At 38.1% G+C, this 25,919-nt stretch overlaps 1 protein-coding gene across 1 annotated transcript in view; it reads left to right on the top strand.

Annotated features, from left to right (window-relative positions):
* The window catches only part of LOC137265618 (prominin-1-like), a 298,050-nt gene that overhangs the window by 269,478 nt on the left and 2,653 nt on the right, over window positions 1-25,919 (top strand). The window contains exon 25 of the mRNA XM_067801049.1: window positions 19,666-19,698. The gene's annotated coding sequence lies outside the window, so the exon portion shown is untranslated. The remainder of the gene's footprint in view (window positions 1-19,665; window positions 19,699-25,919) is intronic.

Consider the following 25,919-nt stretch of genomic DNA (forward strand, 5'->3'; position numbering starts at 1 on the left):
GACGACAGATGTATGGTCGCTCTCGTCTTGTGGATGTTGATGACCCTGAGCAGGGTGACACAGTACATGGTGAGGGGACTTCTGATAGCGACGACCAGGACCACTGTGTCCTGCTTGACCAACCTGTTATTGGTCATGTCGACGTCATCCAGTCACCATTCCTCAATACATTCTATCACGAACACCCTGTAAGGCTGACTCTAGATACAGGTGCTACAACAAACATGGTCAGGGCTTCCTTTGCCCAGGCTATCAAACTTCCAACACGCCCGGCTTTGCAGATGGCTCGTCAAGCAGATGGCATAACACCCTTGGATGTAGTGGGGGAAGTTCACTGTCAGTTGACCAGGAACGACGACACATTTCATCTTGATGCTCTGGTTGTGAAGCAACTGGATGTCGACGTATTAGCCGGGAACCCTTTCCTCGTTAGTAATGACATTGCAACTCGCCATGCTGAGAAACAGATTGTAAATGGTGGTAAAATTATCGTCTACTATGGACAACAACCTTGCAGTAATGTCACAGCAAGACGGGCCCAGGCTTATGTTCTACGCGGTCCCCCACATCAGAAAACAGTGCTACCTGGGGATTATGTGGAACTTGTTACTCCCGACGTGCTCCAGCAAGATGCATCATGGGCACTTGAGCCACGATTCGATTCCCCCAGCAACATGAGGTTGAAACTGGAAATGGCCTGGCCACATGTACAGGAGGTGTCCTCAGTTGGTAATGTCATCAGGGTTACTAACACAACTAATGAGCCCCTATTGTTGAAAAAGAATGAAGATATCTGTCAAATCCGGAGCATCTCTGCTGTTGATTCGGCACCAAGTCAGCTGGAACATGACATAGGACACATGGGGACACATTGCAAGTCATCTACAACACCCTACTCAGCCACAGTAACAATTGACCCTGACAACATTTTACCACCGGATTTCAGTGGTGCCTTCAGAGAATTACATGAACAGTTTGAAGAAGTTTTCAACCCATGTGTATCCAAGTACAACGGAACAAGTGGGCCTCTTGAAGCTGTGGTGAACATGGGTCCTACACTGCCCCCTCACAGGATAGGACGCTTACCTCACTACAACAGAGAGATGTTGACAGAACTTCAAAACAAATTTGATGAACTGGAAAACATGGGCGTCTTTGCTACTCCAGAACAAGTGAACATTACTGTAGAATACCTGAATCTCTCTTTTCTGGTTTGCAAACCTGCAGGTGGATTTCGATTGGTAACCTCATTTGGTGAGGTAGGTCAATATTGTAAGCCTCAGCCATCTCTCATGCCAAATGTGGACAATGTATTGCGAGACATTGGAAACTGGAAATACATCATCAAAACAGACTTGCTGAAGTCCTTTTATCAAATTCCTTTGTGGCGAGCATCACAAGTATTGTGGAGTTGTGACGCCATACAAAGGCATCAGAGTATACACCCGCTGTGCCATGGGTATGCCTGGATCTGAAACATACTTGGAGGAACTCATGTGTCAAGTCCTTGGCCCTCTCATTCAAGAAGGTTGTGTTGCAAAATTGGCAGATGATCTTTTCTGTGGTGGGAACAGCTTCGACCAGGTCTTATACAACTGGCGCCACCTATTGTGTGCCTTAAGAGAAAACAATCTCAGACTTTCAGCAACCCAAACTGTTATCTGCCCCAAATCCACAACCATACTAGGTTGGATTTGGTCCAGTGGAACTCTTACAGCCAGTAAACATCGCATTGCAGCACTGTCCTCGGTCCCACCACCTCCAACAGTACAGGGATTGCGCTCCTTTGTTGGTGCCTATAAGGCACTCAGTCGTGTCCTTCATGGATATGCAGATCTCCTTCAACCTTTAGAGAAGGCCACAGCAGGAAAACAATCAAAAGACAAGATCTGCTGGACTGATGATCTGCACTGTGCATTCAACAAGGCCAAAGCTGCCTTGTCAGACAACAAGACAATCACTATTCCCAGACCAAGCATCATCAAAGAATCACGGTATAGCGGGAACATTGTATGCTTGTCGTGATACCAAGCCGTTACTGGCTGGCTTCTTCAATGCCAACCTGAAGACTCATCAAGTTCCATGGCTTCCTTGTGAGTTGAAGGCTCTGGCTATTGGATCCTCTGTAAAACACTTTTCTCCATTTATCACTGCCTCAACTCAAAAGGCTCAGGTACTGACTGATAGCCGTCCTTGTGTGCAGGCTTACAACAAACTGACTAGAGGTGAGTTTTCTGCAAGCTCTCAAGTCACAACATTTCTGTCAACAGTCAGTCGCTACAACGTCTCTGTGAACCACATATGTGGAGTGAACAATATCCCCACAGACTACTGCAGCCATCATCCAAGTTCGTGCTCGGATCAGAGTTGCCAGGTGTGCAAATTCATCCAGGAGGATGCAGAATCAGCTATTCGAAGTTTGAGTGTTAAAGATGTTGTAGAGGGTGCTGCACGAATGCCTTTCACAAACCATGCGACATGGCAAGCGACTCAACACGAATGTTCGGACCTCAGACGGGCACACTCCCAGCTTTATCAGGGTACTCGCCCCTCAAAGAAGCACACAGATGTACCTGATGTCAAGCGGTATCTACGAGAAGTCTGCATTGCTTCGGATGGATTGCTGGTAGTGCGTGCTAGTCAGCCATTCCAGTCTGTGCGTGAGCGCATTGTGGTTCCTAGGGCTGTTTTGGATGGTCTCCTTACAGCATTACACATCAGATTCAATCATCCATCTGCATTTCAAATCAGACAACTGTTCAATCGTTACTTCTTTGCTTTGGACTTGGACAAATGATTGAAGGCTGTTGATTCATCTTGTCATCACTGCGTATCGTTCAGGTCCGTGCCTAACCAGTTCTACCCACAATCCAGCAGCCCCCCGCCTGTGTCTGTAGGCACTACCTTTGCAGCTGATGTTATGAAACGTTTCGGTAAACTTGTGTTTGTCCTTCACGAAACTGTGTCGTCATTCACACTTACATGCTTTATCGACAGTGAACGCCGCGACGACCTGCGCAGTGCCATCATCTCACTCTGTGCTGGCGTCAGACATCTTGGTGACTCCGGTACCACAATACGAGTTGATCCTGCACCAGGTTTTGTTTCTCTGGCCAATGACTCAGTCTTGAGGACATATGCTATCCACTTGGATATTGATTCTCCAAAAAATATCAACAAAAACCCAGTTGCAGAACGTGCCATTGAGGAACTTGGCGTGGAATGCTTACATCTCCGTCCTGAAGGCGGTCCTTTGTCTTCAATTGACCTCGCCTTAGCCACTGGCAATCTGAATTCCAGAATCCGAAAGGGTGGATTGTCATCCTGAGAAGTGTTCACACAACGCGATCAGTTAACTGGAGAACAGTTACCCATCATTGACAGGCAATTGATACTACAACAGAATCTTGCCAGAACAATGAACCACCCACATAGCAGTAAATCTAAAGCTCGTGGGAAGACCCATCTGGATGGTACCACATTTCAAGTATCTGGTCACTGGAGTTTCAGAAGACAAATGACAGCTCAGGAAGTTCGTTAGGTCACAGTTTCGTTCCAAACTGTATACTGTTCGACCATCAGATTGTTACCATGTGAAACCTACCATTTCATCACCCACTGGACCCATCAGGGGTATTGAACGGGAATACCCGACTGGAGAAAACTCTCAGCCTCTACCTAACTTACCTACCCTTAACAGCGACAACGATTCATTCTGTCATAATGATGAACTCTGTGACACTGAGGTTCATGAAGATGAGCCATCAATTGCAGTTGAGCCTACTCAACAACCTGAGAACACTGCCCCTGATGACAACATGCCCCTCAGGATGTCATCCCGTCCCCGCAGAGCCCCAGCATGGCAGACCTCTGGTGACTGGATCATGAGCTAAACTCATTTCCATATTGTTTGAATCCGTGCAGCATATGTCTTACCATATACCTTTTCAGTGACTATTTTCTCAATCTGAGAGGAAGAAGTGGTTGCGCCATTATATGGGTTTCGTTTCGCTGTTTCAGTTCTATTTTTGTATTACCCGGTTGTTCCGGTTCTGGTTTTCGGGAAGTAAATTCATGGCAATAAAATCGCACGTTGAAAGAGAAAGGGATCTTGTCCTCATTGAATACTGTGTACATATACATATAACTATATGGTTTGTATATACTTTAGTAACAGAACAAAGGCTGTTAGTGTTTGGTGTTAAATATATCAAGTGTATAGTTTTAATGTCACATGTCAGTTGACATTAGTAGAATGATAAAATGTGAAGCTATAAAACTGAAAGAAATGATATATAAATGAGTCTGCCATTTTATCATTCTTGCATCAGAAATTCATAACTTCTTCCACTCTCTTGATAGTTGTCTATTAAATCTGAAAAGACTCTTCAGAGACACTTCCAAACTATGGCATCCAGTGGACTTACAAAATTCTTTTGTTCACATCTTTTCCTTTGGTAAATCCAAACTTTCAATGATCATGAGTAACCATCCATAAACATTACTGTGCATAAAAGTTTTATTCATTCCCTTGTCCATACATTGTTTGATGCCCTAACAGCTCTTGTTTCATTCAGTGCTGCAAGAATAGCATTAGTCATAAGTATAATCAGTCAAGAGTGTCATCTTTTGATCATTCAATCTTCAACAAATTCATGAGCTGTTCATCTTTTGGACCTCCCAAAATTGGAACTGTAATGCTTTGAAAGAACCATACAAGATAGAAGTATGGCTACATTATTGAGCTGGAAGGAGGCATACTTTTTGAAAATCAACAAGGCAGACATCTCATAGTTACAAAAGTTTGTTGAGTACAGGGATAGTTGTATTGTCTGCATGCAAACTATCCCAGGGCCATGGACTGTTTCTTGGCTGCAAACTGTGCTAGGAGTCTGAAGGTTATGGAACTCTAACCTTCTGTGTGCTGGACACCTGTGAAGTCAAACAGATAGACATTTCATTCAGTAACGGGCCACCAGTCCAGAATACTGTCATGGTAAAGTCTTACACATGAGCACATTTCACAATATGTGTGCTTGGTGTCTCTTGTTTACATCATATAAGAATAAACGTACATTTCTTATCATATTCATATTTTCACTTTTAGAATAGATATAAAATATATGATTGTGGGAAAGTTATTAAAATATTTCTATTATTATTATTAAAATATATTTATTCCTGATAGTATAGTATGCATCACATACATAAAGTACGTACCATTCATCTTCAATTAATAAAATACCAGTAGATTTACATGTCACTTTCAACAGCTAGGCTAAAAGAGCCATACCTGAATCTAGCAAATATAATTTTTAAATATTGAAGAAGCTGATTACACAACAAGTATTTCTCTACAGGTAACAGAAATTTAAAATATTTATAATAACAGGGATAATGAACAACAGGGATAGGTCACTTGCTTGCTTTCTTTACCATGTGTACTCATCTGTGCCTCATCATGCTCAATCGCACACAATGACTTGGCTCGTTCCCAGCGCAACTTCAGCTGTGTTCTACAGAACTTCAGCCAGTTTACTGTATCAGTCAGAATTTTACAATGAATTAATGAATGAATTATAGTAAGAATTAAGAGCAAGAATTGTATGTAAATGAATGAAAGAAATGAAGAAAAAGAATATACATGATTGAATGAAAGAATAAATGACACATCTCGGCCATCCTTCCCCAAACATGTTAAAGAACGCAAAAGTATTGCTAGAACACATGTTAACGTCATCTGTCCTTTTTAAAAAATCTATCTTGAGACATTTTTGTTTACATTAAGAATTAATTCAGATATCTTGTTGCATGTGGGGAATGGCATGGATATTAACAAAATGTTAACTGACACTGTCACACACTCCTCAAAAACATAAAGTTTAAAACTATCACAAAGTGCTGTAAACACCTGTCCAGTTTTGTCAAATAATAAGATCAACAAGAAAGAAAGAAGTTATAGAACTATAACCCTCAAGCATCACAAGCATCAATGGTGATCAGATCAGATGTGATATGTCACATTTTTCACACACCTCAAATACACCGTAACCATCTTTTTAAGTCCTAAAACTATCACTACTACTTGCAAATGCCTTTCAACTAAAGGTGTGTTTCCATTTGTGTCTAAGAATTAATCAAATATGTGAAAGTAGTTTTTATCGACACAATTTAGTCTATCTTCGCAGTGAATCGAGAATGGAAGCCAGTGAGCCATAACACACCGACTTGAAACTTTACTAGAAATCTACTGTCCTAATACTGACACCAATAACAATTATTTGACTTAAACTGAAGTGACAGAATAGTTAACTTATCTTTTACATGTAGGTTTTCAGTTGTCACAATACTCAGCGAATTCAATCAGTTGTTGAAAATAAACTGGTTATGTAACGACCCGCGACATACGTTCAGGGGCTTTTAGAGTCGTTTATAGTCTTCCTGATAGTAATTACAATTACTGTTGTCTTGTAAGATGATTCCCATGGCTGGAATAAATTGTCAGATAATCTTTGTTTAAATAGTTTCATAAAGACCTTTTCACAAGCAATCTCCTGACTTATCCAAGCAAAACCAAAACCAAATTGGAAAAAAATGTTCTTGATTTTAGATGCCCATGAAATGCGACCTACATTGTCAAACGATAGTAACATGCGTTAACAATGTTTTGGTAATCTATAATCAGACATGTTTAAAAGTCTACACCAATATTTTACTGCATTAGATGTATAAGTAAACTGTAAGGGTATTATGATAACATTCACCTAAAGCCATAATATTACATGTGGACTTTCCAACTTTTAACTCATATTTACAAAACTTGATATGAGAAGTTGAGAACAAGGATGTCCAAGGTTCCTTGGACACATTGGCCTTGGTAAGTAGAAATCAGAACAAAAATTATCATTGCAAATACCTTTATTGTTGACATAATCATGGATTTTGTCTGTCATCAAACTATTACTAAATCTTGAGGACAACGTATCTCCTTTTCTGTGTGTAGTGTGGAACCATAGCTTCATTTATCTCAGATATGTTCTTTTGTTACTTTTATCTCACTCCAGTCTTTGTCTTCATAGAATGCTTTTATTGCAAATTACTGTTATATGAAGTTTGTTATATGATGTAATGTGACACCATATCTCCATTGTCATCCTTTACCTGCAAGGATTAATGACTTCATGATAACAGATGGCAGACCAAGAAGCATCCCCAGGAAAAGCTGTGACAAGTGAGATATACTGAAGTGGGGTCAAGCATCTTTGACCAGATAGTTGGAAGAATCAAACTGAAGTAGTGTCAAGCGTCTCTGACCAAACAGTTGGAAAAAGTAGCTAAAGGGACCAAAATACATGACTCCTATATTGCATTGCCAATATTTCTTTAGATAAATATTTATAAATGTATACACTGAACTGACAGTATGTGTTATGAGAAAATTGTGTTGCCTTCTGTCCTTTGGGAAATAATGATAACAATCAATTGATAAGCTGCAGTTATGGATAAGCTGAGGTCTTAACTTGACCCTCTCAAAATGGCATGTCCAGTGTGTAAGCTCAACCACCATTCTTTGTACATCTCCTCAGTGTTATCACTCTTCAGAAATAGTGTCAACATATCCAGAGCTCCAGATAATTTTTCAAGCAATTGAGTATTTACTCCCATGTCTGGTTATGTATGAGTAATTGCATATTTTGTGGAGTAACTAGCATTTTGTATTCTCCCACTAGTTTAAAGAATTGAGTACTCTTACACATAGTGTCTTTTCCTTATTGGGTAATTAACACTTCTAAATATGCAAATATAAATGCTTCTCAAAAAAAAAAAATAGACCTAAGTCTTTTAGTAATTCTTATATTCCCAAATATAGTTGACAGCCGTTTTTGAACCGACAACATGAAAGTCACGTGACTACTACAGTCAACTCCAGACAGTGGCTACGGCTGTAACAGGATATGTATATATAGGCATAACTTAACATTAGCTAGTGCTGTTTTGGAGTTCAGGCTCCACAACGAATTATCGTACGCAAGCTTATTTAGTTCATTGAGTAACATACACAAGGCATTATAGGCCTATTGGATTTTAAGTAATTCTTATGCATTTTTTGTACTCCCAGATTGAGTAAAATACGCAAATACACGTTTATATGGGCAATTATCTAGACAAATACACTTGGTTGCTACAGGTAGATTTGTGATTAAGCATGTGCAATACATGCTGAACATGGTGTTAAATTAATACTGCTACTATTTAACACATGTGTCATAGAGCAATTCACTTCAGCATGACACAAGTCAATTTTTGAATGTTTGCAGATTTCATTAAACATGTCCAAGTTAGGGAAGCATGGGCAAATTGTTCATTCTCAGGCAAGGGAGTTAGCCTACAATGTTACCATTTATATGGAAAAGACGTGCAACCAAAGCAGACGCTATTTCAAAAAGTAGCTTTGCTAGTGGTCTTTCCAAGGCAACTTAAACGCATTTAAGTGGAAGGTGATAGGGGTGTGAGTAGGCCTACTTTTGTTAGGTCCCACCAAGTTGCGCAAACCCAAAACTTTCAAGCACAAACTGGATGATTTTGACCGGTGTGCAGTCCACCAATTTGTACAAAGTTTATATTGAGTACAAAAGTAACTGCCTATTCTAAATATGATATATGATAATTATGTCAAGAAGTCAGATGCAATACCAGGGTTCAAAGGAAAGTTTTTGAAAAAATCTGAAAGACATGGGGTTTAGGTGGCAAAAAACGAAGACAAATCATAAGGTTTTAATGGAATGAAAAGACATCATTGCAAAGCGTTTACAATACTTGCATACAATAAAAAAAAATACCAAGATGAAAATTGTCCCAATCATCTTTATCGATGAATCATGTGTGCCACATTGTCCCAAAATGTTGGCAACTTGATGACGAGGTTTAAATAAATGCGTTCAACATCTGTCCGGCACCAGACCTCTGCTTTTGTGGTTCATGCAGGGTCTGAAAATGGTTTTGTACCAACTGCTTTCCTTGTATTTGATTCAAAGATCAAATCAGCAGATTATCATGACAAGATGAATTTTGATCACTTTTCCAAACATTATGTTATTCACAATAAAGAAATTGACATCCGCAAATCTTGCTTTTCTTTCCTGCATTACACTTCAGAGATTTGACCAATATTGTATTTGGACTTATTAGTAAAGTCTCTGGTCCTGAGTGAGCATTGTTTGTTTTATAATAGAACAAATGTTATCATGTTATCATAAAGGCCAAAGTCTTTTTAAAGACTATGATGACATTGTAGTTAAGGATCTTAGTTTTTGGAGGTCACATGAGATTTTAAGCTCAAGCAGTTCACCTAAATCATGTTTCTGTTGTATGTAGCAATTGTTCATGTTAACACATGTTTATATTGGAGTTGAATGTGCTTGAATCTCTGAAATACAATTACAAAAGTTACACACGTATAGTTTTGCACTGAAGAAGATACACTCATCATGAAATTCATGTTACACTATTACCTTTATAATTATTTTGGCAAAGCTCTGTTTGCAATACAGCAATTAATCATTTTACATGGCTAAGTAAGGCTATGTATTATTGTATTTATCCATAAGCCATTGCCACTACGATAATCGTTACTCTGATACTTTAACACAGACTTACAACACATGTAGCACTATGATTGGTTTGAGGAATGGAGCCCAGATCACTTGCCCTGCCTGCTTGTCACAAACATGTTCACTGTGCTGGCTCATCTAACACTTGTCAATTAGTAGAATGATATAACAATCAAAACCCGATTCGCATGAGGAAATTGAACTTTACCAGTATTTAGATTTAGATGACAACCTGTTTCCTTCTTGTTTCAAATGGAATGCTCTGGAAGGCATACCCATATATGTAAATTGGGGTCTTTTGTCAGGTTGTGGATCATCTAATACGTGTAAAGCAGTACAGGAGATTATCAAGGATTATAGTCACTGAAGATATGGTCTTCTACCAGAATAATGGACCTGTGCATGCTTTTTGTCACATGTTCTGCAGTGCTGGATGCTGCTTTGAACTCATGGAATAGCTTCCATATCCACCCGATTTGTCACTGTCACATTGTTACTTTTATTCACATTTTACAGAAAATCCATTTGGCAAGCATCTGATGATGTTACCTCTGCTGTGTCTTCTGTTACATTCCGAAAATGAAATATCTTGAATCTCAGATATATGTGTCTTTAGTTTTGTAGATATTTGCAGTAGATAAAGTGACCTTGCCTCTCCAGTTCATTTGAAAAGGATTTAATTGATTTTTATAAGTTAAATCATGTGTGATAGGTTGGTATAATTTGTTTATGATTGAAGTTAAATCATTATTTAGGTTCATGTTAACGTTATGGATTTCGAAGGATAAGGTATGATAAGGTATTTTTTCTGACCCACCTTTGGAGATTGCTTAGCACTTATTCTTGAAATGTTTGTAGCCCTAAGAATTCTTAACTTCTGATAATAGCTAATGTGTCAAGAATGTGCTTAAGAAGTTTGTAGGGCTACAAATTTTCAAGAATAGCTAGCCTGGTGTGTGCATATGCCAACAAGACATTTTTGTACACTTTTCACTAATATACACCATAACCGAATGCATAAGTATGGATGTAATGGAATTCCTTGCTTTCTTCCTGAGTTTTGAGATGCATCACCAGAGGATCGTCAGATAAATAGAAATGTGCAGATACACAATAAAATAAGATCATGAAGAGCATCGATATAAATCAGATCCCAACCTCCCAAATTGATCTTCCTTGTCAAGCTTTGGATGTTTTTTGCGTCCAGTCAACTCCTCCATAAGAATAGGAAAGGACTGGCACAAACTATTTGTTTTAGAGCATTTAGATCTTCTTGAAGTGAGATTTATACCAAGCCCAACATTGGTCTTGAATTTGGACATTCTGAGCTTGTCTCAAACTTGCATTCCAAATTTTTTTCTTAAGAGCTTGATAATTTTTCCCAGTTCTAACTGACCTTTTGAACTATTATTTATCATTCATACCTTGCCACATTTCATTTATACCTTGCATAGAGAGCTTGGCATTTGTTGAGTCCAAATGTCATACCAATATCCTTGGAAAGGGACTCAACAAAAAGAACCTGTTCTTTCAATTTGGCATCCCTTTTGGTAAGGATTCTGATGTCATTCTTGGAAAGGGGGGGAGTTCTGTTTTGGAGGTCAGGAAAGTAACCCTCCTCTTGACCAGAAAGCTCAAAAACAGCATTTAAAAACAGACATAGAAGCAAATAATTTTCTCCTTCTAATTGGACCAGTCTCTGATGATTTCATCTTCACTGGCAAATAGATCTCAAATTAACTTGACCAGCAGCTCATGTAAAGTGACTCAAGTAAACTGAAGCACAGTCCATTTGATTTCATCTGAGACCAATGACTTGCTCACTAACTCAAAATCTGCACTGACCAACTTGGAAGATTTGTTTCTTGATATTGGACACCTGAATAAACAGTTGTCCAACAAACAATTATTATTTTGGTGTCACTTTTCACTATGTCTTACAAAGAGGGATCACTTGCTAGTAAAACAGCCATGGTTCAAATTGTACATGTGAAATTAAAATTTCAGTGCACACGCTTGTTTATTACCTTGTTCTACCAGCAAGTAAACTGTGAAGGTCTGGAATAGAATATTGGTCTTTAGTAACCCCTGCATGTTGTAAGAGGTGACTAACGGGATCGGGTGGTCAGGCTTGCTGACTTGGTAGACACATGTCATCGGTTTCCATATGACGTATACATGTAGATGAGATATTGTTGAGTGTGACGTATCACTAAACTTTCTCAGTCTACCTGCAAGTTGTCCATCCTCGTAGGAAATAGTGAAAAGTGACAACAAGATAATGATCATTTGTTAAGCAACTTTTTAAATTCTCAGATGAAATCAAACAGACTGTAGTCACTCAGGCAGATTAATGCAAACAAGACTTCAGAATCTTCACATGTATGTGGCTTGCACATTATCTTGATGAACTCCAAGAATTATGAAAGGTCATCAACAATCCTTAACATACCTCTCTTCCAGTTTTGATATGTTTATACTGTTCCCAACATGTTTATTTTTGTTTTACCGTAACTGACAATGAAAACACAGATTGCTTCTATTTGCAAAACACCTCTAAGAAGCTTCTTCATTTTAGTATTTAATCTTTTCTTGCTCAGTAAGTAAACATTAGTGAAAATACTAATGGTTAACCTATATACAAGACTATTCTGTATTCCTTTTTCAAAATATATGTGAAAGAAAATAATTCTGTAGAAAATCTTTTTTGCAAAGTAAGGTCAGTGTCAGTACCCATCAATAATCAGCTTGCTGTCAGGGTTAACCAAATGGTCATGTGGATAAAGTATCTTTGGATCAGAAGATTTGAGGTTCACATCCCAGAAATTTTATTTCCACAATGTTGGTGAGAGGTTCAAAATTTGATTGAACCAAATCTAAGTACTCTACTATGCAACCTGGGATGCTATTCCTGTTAAAGTACGTAGCAGGGTCTGGCCTCTTCCCACAGATGAAACTGGTGGTTATTTCATTTACAATATATATCTATCACTCCATACTATGTGTAATATGAATGAAATTTTAAAGGCAAGACAGTCAGGAATAAAACTTGTTTGAAAACCATGGCACTGGTATGTGCTATTGACTGAAGATAAACACACAAGTATGAATCTTCCACGTTGCATGGGTCTGTTTGTATCAACAACTACAATTCATGCAGCTCAGTGCTATCAACATTTTAATGTAAAATTGACTATACATGTTTTCACTGCCTTTTACATACTGACATAATTGATTGAAGTGTTTGGAATTATATTCATCAGACATCTCAATCTTTATTGGCATTTTGATTAAATACTTGCATTTTGGTATAGATGGAAGAGTTTTCTTGTGGGGTACAGAGAGAGGTACCGGGGTAAGTGTGATAATGAATGAGTATGTGTCTCACATATTGATACCGAGTTGTATTAACACTTACATTTGTTCTGTTTCAGGACCAAAAGTGGAAACAGGTATGTTATGCAAATATAAATATCAATAGGTGTTCTATAAATTCATTCACATGATTAGCTTTGCAAAATTCCATAATACTTCACAATAAATTTGGTCTATGGGATGGTATGGGTAATGGAATCAGTGAGTGGCAAAGAGACCTGTAACTGTACTTTTGGTACCAGAGTTTGGGGTTCCTAATTCTGTCTCTGCACTTTTGAGGGATACACACTACAAACATTGGGCACAGACATAAGCATGAGTTCAGAATGAGAATAGATGGTCATGTTGGAGCACAGGCAAACTGTAGCACAAATGGGGTTGAAAATAAAGAATATGGCAAGTCTTCTTGCATGCGAGCGAAGCGACCAAAGGTTGGCAACGTACTTTCCTCACTTCGGTTTGAAAAATATTTTTCATGTCAAAATAAAATATCGCCACCATCAAAGGTATTTTGCCATTTCCTCACTTGGTTGTGCTCTCACATTCCTACCTGATGTTTAGTAATTACTCACATGAAATATGTATTATTCAACATGTTAAGCACCACTCGTGGCATTCAGATTGTTCTTTGCCTCCATCACCCCTGCCAGCTTCCAGTAGAACGGAGTGACGGAACAAGAATTAGCAGAAATTAAAAAGAAACACCTTATTGCCTAATTTTATCATGAACCTGTTGGAGTTTATTTGTCTTATCTGTCGTCGCTATTGTTAGAACTTTTGTAACATTTATTCTACAGAAAAAAAATCACTTCTGGCATAATGTGCGAAGGAAGCAGGGGAGGTAACTTTAAGTATTCCATATGGAATAATACCCTCCTGTTCCTTCACTCTGTTGAACCGGAAGCTGGAAGGGGGAATGGAAGTGAAGAACGGTCTGACATACCACGAGTTGCACTTAAAATATTTAATTAAAAATATTGCACGTAAGTAATTGTTCAACATGGGGTTGGAAATGTGAGAGCACAACCCAGTGAAGAAATGGGTGTATACCTTTGATGGTGGTGATATTTTATTTTGACAATAAAAATATTTTTCAAACAAACTGAGGAATGTACGTTGCCAACCTTTGGTCGCTTTGCTCGCATGTAGGAAGACTGGTTATTTTCTGTATGCTGCCCAACCCATTTGCGTTACAGTTTGCCTGTGGTTATAGATGCAAACATTTGTTGAACTCCTACAGCAGAAAGATCAAACTAAATTTGTTTTTGAATAATTCCAAACATGTTGACATTTCAATATATTTGTGACAGGAGTTAGTAAATAAAACAAAATATATAATTCTAATGAACTCTTCTCTGTGACTTTATTTACAGAAACGTGTTTCTGAATTAAATTTTAAATAAGGTTATACAGTCCAACCTACAGTTGGTGTTTTTTATCGCTTCTTGCAGAAGCTCAGGAAACCTTATAATTTTCCCATAGGACACATGAACACAAAGGCTTGTAGACTCACAATGAGTTCAGATTATTATTATTAACATGGGTAAATCTAACGGTTCCAAATTCATTTCTGCTTCTCCCCCAGGCAGAAAGAATTGATCTGCTTGAGGAATATTTATTGCTGTGAGTACATATAAATGCCATGCTTTTTTTTTTATTGTGAATTGTGTTAATCTTTGCTAGGAGAAAATTATGCAGAGGAAGTAATAAGACCCCTCCTAATTATCTCAGCAATTAGGAGGAAATATTTTTTGACATATTCATTCAGTTGATATTGAGCAGTGACATCAGGTTTCTCCTAGGTCCAGGCAAGAACTTTGTAACAGAGGAGGCCTTATCAGTCGCTTTAAGAGATCTTATGAAGGGCTTTTGAATCAGATCTCATCATTATCACAGGATAAGTCAATGGACCATGATAAGTCAATGCCCAATTGACCTGAACCAAAATCACTGTTTATGACACCATCAGCCTCCATGACAGAGATATTCAGGGCATGGAGCTATCACTGGACCTTGCTCTTATGAGGAACATGAGGAGGACCTCCTAAGAGGAGGTAACATCGTGAGGACACAGAGGACATGGTCCATACAGGCCTACCAGTTACCATTCAAAGTAGAAATCAGAGAGGAAACTGAAAGTATGGGTAGCATGGACTGTCAAGCTTCATATGGGCCAATGGCCCATAATAGTATTTCTTTTATTTCAGCAAGAATGACTTAAAACTGTTGACAAAACAACGATGTATGTCTATTTGTCTGAACAGTTAATGTTTAGTCTTCCTTACCTGTCTTTTAGGTGTGCCCACCATCAATATGTGGGATTTGACGATCAAGAGTTAGATGATACATATATAATACATAGAGATTAATACACAAGCCAGTATGTCATATTGTTTTTATGAAACAAGTGTCAAAAAACATACAAATCCAAATATGGATTTTTCTGACACAAGTTTGATAAAAACAATATGACACACTCACAAATGTGTTAATTTCTTTATTATCCATTTGAATCTAACTTTTTATTTCTAAACAACTCCACATAAAACGAATCAGCTGTTTCGCTTGACGTAAAGGTCAAGGTCGCGTAAGAATACAGTGATACAGCACTATGGACGTAAACTCCCTGTGTAATGCTACTAAGAAAAGAGCGCGACATATTGACTAGTTACTCTTGCATGAAGACAAAAAATACACATTTTGAATTGCAATTTAATCTTTATCAACTTAAGTAACTGTAAGAATTGTAACTATTAATTGTTAATGGGAATGTTATTCGTCGTCAGAAGAGTCACTGAGAGGAGAGCGAGCAGCACGGCAACGGTTTGTAACGGCTTGGTCTCACTCACTGCCATTGAAGACTTGTCAGTTTTGATGTGGAATGTCCCCCCGTATATTGGACCTCCGAAGATAGTGTGAACAACATCACTAGACAAGGCTGTGCTTGTGTTTGTGTTTGTGTACGACATGCATTTGGATGTTAGATTTATTTCAAACACGCTGCCGATGATGGAACGATTGAAGATGCGCAACGCGAGCATGGAAACATGGTAGGCTGATTTCCAGTCGAAGACAACAGATTTCCCACTTCCCCAGTGTTGTGCATCAGAAAGGCATGGATAATTGTTCACACTCTGTGCATTTTTATGTCCAGACACTTGCATGATTTGCGTTGGAGCTATATTATTGTCTTGCAACTTCTGAAACAAATGGGTTGGGCACTGTGATTAGTTTGTCGCCAGTGACGTGTGCTCCACTTGTCGTTATCGAGGCGTGTTTATTTTCACCTTTTCTTGAAATCTCATATCAATAAACATGGTGTATGAAAAATTGTTTGTTTGTAACATTTTGTATTTGATAGCATTTCATTGGTGTGTTCTTGTAATAGTGAGACTGAACATTCATAGTAAATTTGTAGTAAAAAGTTATGAATGAAAAAAGTAGTTTCACATTCCAGTGGGGTCATGGTCGGATAACTGACCAATAAAATTCATTTTAGGATTTATTACACGTGTGCAACATTTGAGTTTTATGCATTCGGTTATGTTTCAGTGTAAGGATAATATTAACACTTAAGGATTAGGCTCAGTCATACATGCCCCAGGGTTCCCAGAGTACCATCATGCAATTTTGGACATCACAGGAGCTGAAACACAATATGATTGGTTTGATTAAAATTAGAAACCTGTGGTCTCAAAAACAAGTTTCTGGAATCAAGTGTGGGAGGTGGTAGTTTAAGAATTATTATTTTGTTCAGATGTGTACAACAGTAAACATAAATTGAAATTGCCAAATTATATTAGGCCCTTCTCTTAAAGTATGATGTGAAAGCAGAGGGCTATACAGAACAAAGACTGAACTAACAACTGAAAAGACAAAATTGTATTAAACTGACAAATATAACCAGGACTAGTATACATAAATGTCATCTCGCTCCATGAAATCTGAGTAAAGGTACTCCAGTGCTCCAACAATGACAGCTGTTCCCCTATCCTATTCTAATGAATATGGTGCAACTTCAATAGAAAATATTGTAAAAGGAAATGTAACTCTATCACACCTCTTAAGTCAGAAATTAGTGGCTGCTAAGTCATCTCTGCCTTTAACCAGTCAGTAAAGCTAATATAAGTTTAGCTTAATGAAGAGCTAATGTACCATCTAGTTCGTAATGACTTTTCCATTAGATCATATCCATCACTTCCATGTGTCACAGTTGGCAGATGAGGCATGAATGGTAGTATTTGCGCTAGATAGTGACTGTCATTGTGCATTCACATATTTAAACACCCAAATATGTTGAGTTAGCACTGTCCATCAATTGACTCCAAACAGGCGATTATAATGTTGAAAAGAATGGAGAGCTATGCCTCTTATGATGAAGTTCTGCATCATAGCTAGTGCTGTTCATGTGGGTGTAGATAGCAAACAGTAGGGCTGTGTATTGGCAAACAAATTGCATGGCCATTTGTGATTGTAATTTGATGCATACTGCCATTTATTGGGAGCTTAAATGCATATCAGTTTATAGATAGAAATGTTACAATACATTTAAAAAGCCTATTGTGATATTGTCTTAAAGGGAGATAAAAATGTCAGCAGTTGATAACAGGCTTAACGTCTAGTTTGGCAGTAAGGTGTGATAAGGCATTTTATGACACAGATACAGTTATCAACATTATGAAATCCACTCATATAGTTTACTGTCAGGAATAGGCAACGAAAAAAAGCACTAGCTATGCTATGGAACAGTGAAGTTCACCAAACTGATTTAGCACAGGTTTGGAAATTCCTAGAATCAGAGAAAACATTAGCAATGCAATTGTGGAGAAAGTTAATGTGTTGAAAACTGAGCTGGCAAGAAGTCACTGATGATATCATATACTGGCTATTATGAAAGAAGCAGCTCAACCCAGCCTTTTGCATCAGGTGGATCCAGGCCACCAGAAGTGGATTAATTAAGTTGCAAAAGTCTTTCCAGCCAACTCCTTCAGCACATTCCATAGTCTCTTTTCAGACTACCCATATACTGTCTCCTCAGAAACTGATGGACAAAGCAAAGATGACAAACCTATTCATGGCCATTGTCAAGCTGTTTGTGTTTGTAATCAAATAAAATGTATATTTATTTGTTAGAGTCTCTATATTTTATATATTTTGACCTAACTTGATTTGGTATCTTTTAATCATGCCCTCAAATCATCTCAAAATGCAGACTGAACTGTAAATATCTCCTTGTCTGAAATGTAACACTAACTATGTGAACTTTATTTTGCACTTTAACTCTTTGTTACTTACACACAAATTGATATAATATCAGTTTTGATGACAGCTTGTTAAGTTAATGTGTGTATGTTGACTTTTAACTGTTTTGACTACCTAACCAGGTTAAGTAGTGTGTCAGTGCCTTTATTCCATGATATTGCTAAGAAAGGCCTAAAACTAAACACACACTCACTGTTTACATTTACAATCTAATGCAGTTTGGTTTATTATACATGTACTTAGTATTGTGACTCAACATCTGTGTCCATTTGTTTTGCTATATTTCAAATTCAGATCTCCTGAAGCACAAAAGAAAGTACTTATCTCAGACTTGCTTTGTTTTCTTCAAAACAGCAACAATCTTTAGAAAAGTATTTTGTTTGTGACTTAGAAGTCACTCTATACCTGATAATCTTGGCAATTTCAAACCACTTTAATACCACTTACAACCTCAACACACTGTTTTATGCTGATCAATAAAATTATAATTATCATGATATCCACTGCACAATGCTCAACCAGACCATCTAGGGTCTTTTGGCATCATATGCACAATACTGGTGACTCGTAAAACACTTTTCAAAACATTTGTTGCTCTTGTCTTTTCTAATCATGTATTGCCTTATATTTCAACATTGCAGTTTTCTCAAGATTCATTTATTGGTATTCTTAACATCGGTTTTTTTTTCAGAAACCTCAAAATATCCATGACATTTCCATTTTGGAACAAGATATCAGTCTAAATAAACTTAGCCTCAGTACGTTTTGTTACACTACACTACTGAGTTTAACAAAACCTTATGGGAGGTTGTCAGGTAACCTTTGAGATTGACCAGTCCGAACACAGCTTACCAAATTGCGAAAGTGGACATTCACACATAACTTTTGAACTTTTCATCTCAAAACGGTTCATATCTTAACGATTCCAAAGGCTATTTAGAGTACAATCGCTTCTGGATGATGCACACGGCACATATGACAACGGTGAGTGAACAGCTGCTGAAAATAATGTTTTGGCAGTATTCAAGGATAGCATCTTGCGGAAATATTAGCAAATGGTAACCATGTCAACAGAGACCCCAAAGCGTATATACTGCAGGTCCATTAACTGTGTTATATGCAGATTTTTGTTTGTGGAGAGATCGGTGTCAGTGACCCGAATATTTTGTAAGTCCCTCCGATCCCAAAGTAGTAGCCGTTGTCTGATTGGTTAATTCTATTTAACCATCTCTTGTTTGATTGGATGGTCATAGGTCACTCAAAGTTTACCCGAAGTGACCTTCTACCAGGGTTTGTTCGACTCAGTGGTGGAGTATAACAATAACAATAACAAAGTTTACTTAGACTGAATAAGATATATATGTAAGACATATAAATAGGTATATCTATTTTTCTTACACATTATTTCTTCTTTCAGTGTTACTAACTTAGATGGACCAATATTTGGCAAGTATGTCATCCTTTGTTGTTTGCTTGTAGTATTTTAGCTCACCTGATATGACCATTAATACTAACATCACATGCCTATTACTACATATGATGATGTCTGAATTTGCCTCAGGAGCCTTATTGAAAAGTCTGTTTTTGGTGATTATGTTCAAGATGTGATGGAATTTGATTTGTTGCTTGTAGTTTGAATATCATATCTCTTTCAAAGTTAAGTAAACTGAATAATGTCATATCATGTCTGATGGTAGATAAATTGTTAACTGTTCACTGTTGACCTCTGAAGCCCAGTTGGGTGGCTCTGGTGGCCAATTAATTTAAGTTCTATGCCTTGAGCAAATCAGAAATATGAAATTCTTTTATAACTCATTAAGCCCGAGAGCCACTTCACTGCTCAACACCTGGAACCCCGTGCTGATTGCCTGCCTCCTGTGGCGAGGCTAATTAGGGCTATTCACGCCTGATATCCCTGACAAGTTTCGGAGATTACAGGAAACTGTCTCGTCATACGAGCAAGTCCTGATTGTTTAATTGTTTTGTGTTGTAAAGGTATATGTTGAAAGAAAGCAGGAGTGAATACATGTCATATATGTAACGTTTTAAATAATTTATTGCACTTTCTCTTGTAGACTTTTGGTGGCATGTGCATGTGTATTTTCTTAACACATGTTTGTATTGTTTGTATGTAAGGCATACTTAAACAAATTGTCCCTCTCATATCATTGTGTGAGGTTAAATTGTTCAAAACATCTATGTCAATGGCAGTAAAGAAGAATTTACATGCCTAATAATCTTCTATGAAGGAAACGTTTTCGCTGATACGTTGCTAATGTATACTGAATATTTTAAGGTAAGTACTAAAAAGCTAGTGTGTGAAGTACGTGGAACAGATTCACAGTTTGTCACTTTGGTACATCTAGATTTAACGCAGAAAAAATATGTTATCACACAAACATACATGTATACATATTGTATAATGCTATTCCTTGCACATACATTAGACAATGGGTCATGGGATGGGCGTCATCAAAGTTCCCGAATTGGACATTTGTATCTCAGCTGTTCAATATATGAGATACCTGTCACATAGGAAATGACAGGTGATGGGACGTGGGCTAAATTTCTGAAGAGCACGTTCAATCACCTGACAGCTTGGATACAGATTGACTATTGGTTAGATCATTGACAAATCGATATGCTAGATTTCGGCTTTATCAACTCTAGCTATCATGAAAAAGTTTGTGTATCGTGAACATACATAATCGTAAGGATGCCTGAAATATACACTTAGGACTAACAAACACTTTGACAAGTTTATTTTTCTTTGAAGCGCTCAAAGCGCTACAATCCAATTATTTTTACCCCAAATAACCCAATCCAACCATTGAGGAGAGATAGTATTTATTTGCATAAACATTTTGCACACACTACTTGTACATCACACATAATGGCTTGCTGAACATTTCAATATAATCTGCACATTGTTACGAATAAATATCATAATTCAAGTACATGTATTATAGAATTCAAAAAAGTTATACTGATTTATTGTGATGTATACACTTGTAGTTGAATCTCCCCAAATATTTATGAAGATGGGCATACTTATATTTGTTTTGAAAGCAAACGAGGTTCATAAGATTGACAATGGGCGTGACTCCACAAAACAGGTTGTCCAATGATGTAACAGCGCATTAGTTTGTTTTACACTTGTCAGGGGACAAAACTTTACCTGGACATGCATTCAGCCAGAGGCTGTTATTTTGAGGTTGAAAGAGGTGTTCATATATCTCATTTAGTGTTGTCTGATTGAATGATTATACGCATCAATTTCGTAACTGATATATTATCCTCCTTTTATTGACGATACATCTGATACATGTGATCATTACACTGGATAAGATAATTACAGAGATCAAATACAAATGTTTCTTACACAATGCTTATGTAAATTGCATTGAAAAATCACATTTCAAATTAACGTAAAACAGCTTGAACAAAATGCCCAAGTTACCTTTGTATGGTTTAATTGTACTATATATGTATATTATGAGTAGATGCAAGAGTTATCACTTCATTCATATTCGATTATGTATTATTGTCAACTTTAAAAATCAATAGTCGCAAATGGGTTAGGTCGAAATTAGTAACTTGGTTTATTTCAAATCTACACAAACTTGGGTGTAATACAGTATTCCTATTTATGTCTACGATTCAGTATATGAACTATTACAACGAATGAATGAATGATTTAATTTAGAAGAAGGTTTTGTAACCTCGTCACCGTTAATTCAATCAAAGTGAAAACATAGTATCTTAGTATTCACTCCCAATGACGAGTAACAAACACTTACCTCCTGTAACAACATCTCATGATCCCCATTCTCGCAGACATGTATTTGCCTGTATAAGCCCCCCACATTGTAAGCAATTGTTATTAAAACACATTAATAGTTCTTCTGATTAACACAGAAAGTAACCTCTGTCGTAAGAAAAGCTAATCTTTGATCATTACTGCTAAATTGATTGAAATTATAGGTACAGTACGAATTAAAAATTCTCGCTGAATGAGAGGTGCTTGTTATTACCCCCAATACGCAGTTCTCGTTGTGAGAAGCTAATTAATTTGCCGCACATACACAGCTTTCGGCCTTAATGAGTTAAATATCTAATCAGTATCCATAACGTTCTGCTTTGTCATCACTCAGTACAAACTCTTATGTCTTTCAACAGACATACTTATAAATAAGTTACAGCCAACTCATCTTTTTAGTTTTGACCAATATGACATCAACATAAAAATATTTTGGTTTTTAACTTTCAGTTAGTTGTAAATAACTGTGTACAACAAGTACAGATGTTCTCAAAAGTAGTTAGATGATGTGTATTGGTGGGATGGACCTTTCACCTTTCAGTGTTGCTCTGAGAGTTGCAGTAAACAAAAAACAGATCATAGGTTGAAAAGCATGATTGCTATTGTCTGGAGGTACTATACTATAGACAATGAAAGTACTGGAATTAAAGGACAGAGTGGTGAAAACAAAACTCTTGATGAAGGAAAGTTATTCTAAAAGTACCTGATTAAAATTAACCAAGACATACATGCCTCTATAAATCAGTCCCTGTATGAAATAAAGTCACATTATAATGCAAAATTGTTAAGTATTCAGAACCATCTAGATCATGCTGATCCCCCAGCCAGTCAACTGTGGGCAGTTCAGATTTGAGAAATACTGAGAAGACCATGGCGGTACTCTACACAGAAGAGTTGATCCCATGTCTGAAGCTGGTTGCCGTTCACCCTGGTCATGGGCGGATCAAGGAATTAAAAGAGGGGGTTAGAACCCCCTGAACGACTCCATTGGCTCCGCCAACGCAAAAAAATGAAAACTTCAATGTCATCATAAGTCATTTTCAAAAGGGTTCGAACCCCCTGAACACCCCCTCTAGATCCGCCAATGCTATTAATGTCTGTTATTGACAAGGCTTCCTCTAAGGCTTATTTTTTAAAATGATTCTTCCTGCAGTTTTCCTTGTTCGTTTTGTCCATTAAAGTTGGTGTTTTCCCTAGATTTGAATGCTAAACCCACTTTCCCGAGGTCCAGTTTTATAATCTTTAATAAAGGGGTAATACCGTATCGCGAGGGACTGTTTGTAGTTTCTCTCTCAAGAACCCTTGTGGCAACCTGTCTGTCAGGTAGTACAAATTCAGTTTACCATCTTTGATGTTGACATGGTCGACGTATGTTTTCATGGACCAAATGAGATCGGTGGCACATTTTCTACTGTCTCCTGTATTCACACTGATGAATGTTTTTTCCCGTCGATTGTCTGCTGTTGACGCTTCAGCGGAGATGGAGTTAATTCAGATAGCTTCAATGGGTTTCTCGCCCACGAGTCTAGTGACTTCATTGTTGATGGCATCTGCCACTCGTAGCAAGTATATGACCCATTCCGTTTTTCTGTTTTGGAGATGGGTGAAATCATCCATATACTGGTAGAACAGGCTTTCAGCTAAGGTGCATGCACATTGAATCTTTCAATGATGGTTGGGCTTCAGTGGGCTCCGGACCCTCTTCATTTCACCTGGACTAAGTGCTTGGCCAGTACACCACAGCTCCCATAAACAACAACAATCCATTTGCTGGACGGCAGGCCAGATCAAGCGACTGCATTTGTTTCTGATTTTGGGGCGGCAGCTATCTTGATGGAATGCATTTTGGATCACAACACAATGCACAATATATTCAGTGATTGGTGCCCTGTCCTTCACCTTGCCAAGTGCTTTTTTTTTTGTTGACTGGACTTTGTAAAGAATGCTCTTTCAGATAATCGCTGGTGTTGTACAAATGGATGCTATCAGCCATGTCCTCATACACATCCTCAGTTTGTATGTTCAATAACATCGTGTGAACGAGGAGTTCACACCTGTTGCCATACTGCTGTTTCAATTTCTTATAGTAGAAATGGTACATCAACTCTTTTGATGTTGAGAATGCACATCCTGAAGTAGACTGTTCGATGAAGCTTGATATGCCTTTTAGACATGTGCAGCACAGCGATGTTTGAGTTGCTGTAACATCGGTTGGCGGGAGGTATCGTGTTTCACCAAACCTGATCCAACCGTCCATGTATTCGAAGGGGTAGACGCCCTGCATCTCAGCGTTGGGGTATCAAAGCTGTCCGGATCACTAGACCATCAAGTGACAACAGCAGGAACTGAACGCTATCGATGAATTTCAACCTAACAAGAAGGAGAAGCACATTTCCATGTCAGAGATGCACACGAGGTTGAGATTGATTTTAAGCTTCAGGTTGCACAAGACATGAGTTGAGCCCGTCATCAACAGGATAGCTTGAAGGTCTGTCCGAATGAGTGTTGGCCCGAAACAAAGCAGATCAGATTGCTACTCTCATACAATCGTTGCCTTTATTTTTTATGTTGATGATGGCATGTTTTTTCTTGTAGTAGGGTAGCAAGTCCAGGTAGATCCCCCTTTGATTAGTTTGTACCTGGCTATGTCCAGTTAGATGAATTCGATCCTGTCCAAGGCCCACCTCGAATGCCTGTGCGTCTAGGACTGGGTTTGTGTCACGACTTTGTTTGCCTCTGAAGTAAGACTGGATGTGCTCAGTGGTGCCATTTGTATGCTGTGTGTCCAGAGACATATTTGCCATGATTTGCAATTTGAAGCTTCCAGGAACGTACAGTTCCTTTTCAACTTTGCAGCGATCATTGGTTGATGTCGTCGATGTCCATGGGTTTGCCCATAGTCATTTGCCAGCCTTTTCATATAGTTACTGACCGCGTGCTTCGTTGGCACAACCTGTAATTTGACTGGTTTGTGCTCCTTCAGCAGTTTGATCATCTTGCCTTTCCTCAGGCTGGAATAACCTCTTAAAGCGAGGTCCTTCGCTTGGCATTTGAGTTCTTTGACCATGAGAAGCTTCTTGATGTCTTGAATGTCAAGTAATCTCAAATGCTGGTCGTTCTTCAGTTTAGAAGTTACCAACCATTCTGCATTCATTTGCCATTCTTTTCAATTGTTGAACAGTGAAACTCGTTGTTGCTATATGAACGTGTGACTTTCTTTTTTGAATTTTACTCGAAAAGGTCAGTGACATTCAGTGAGATATTTTCTTTTGGTCAAGTTGATAAGATGACCTCAGACCGATGACGATAATGGCATTTCATGTCTACGCAGCTCACTTCACACATGTAGCTGACAAAGCCTTTCCGGACATTTTGTGTGTGGCTTGGTGGTGCATTTCCTGACACAGGTTTTGTTTTTTCTGAGAAATACATACTTGCATTGATTCAGGACACCTTCCTCCCATCTGTATATACACACATTAGTGTATTTTAATATAATTGCTTATCAATGTATATGGTCATGGCTAACCATAAAGTGGCGAAGATCAACTCCTGGTCTTTCTGTTCTGGAAAAGGCGTGTAATACTCCGAGAAGGTGGGTTCATTGCTGAGAGGTTGGGCGTTGATGAAATCAATTCTCTGCGTGCGTTTTTGTCATAATCAGATTGCGAAGCTTGCAATTGCTCCACGGCCAAATTGTGATGTTTACAATTCGCTTAGAGGTCTTGGTTTGGTATCTTACAAACATCTTGTCAATGTCATTGGTAGACATTTTGTGAATTTTACAGGGAGTGAGGTCCCTACCCAAGTAATGTTTGGCTTTGCCACTAATTTCTCACATTTGTTATCCT

Source organism: Haliotis asinina, chromosome 15, assembly GCF_037392515.1.
Source record: "Haliotis asinina isolate JCU_RB_2024 chromosome 15, JCU_Hal_asi_v2, whole genome shotgun sequence".
Lineage (NCBI taxonomy): Eukaryota > Metazoa > Mollusca > Gastropoda > Lepetellida > Haliotidae > Haliotis > Haliotis asinina.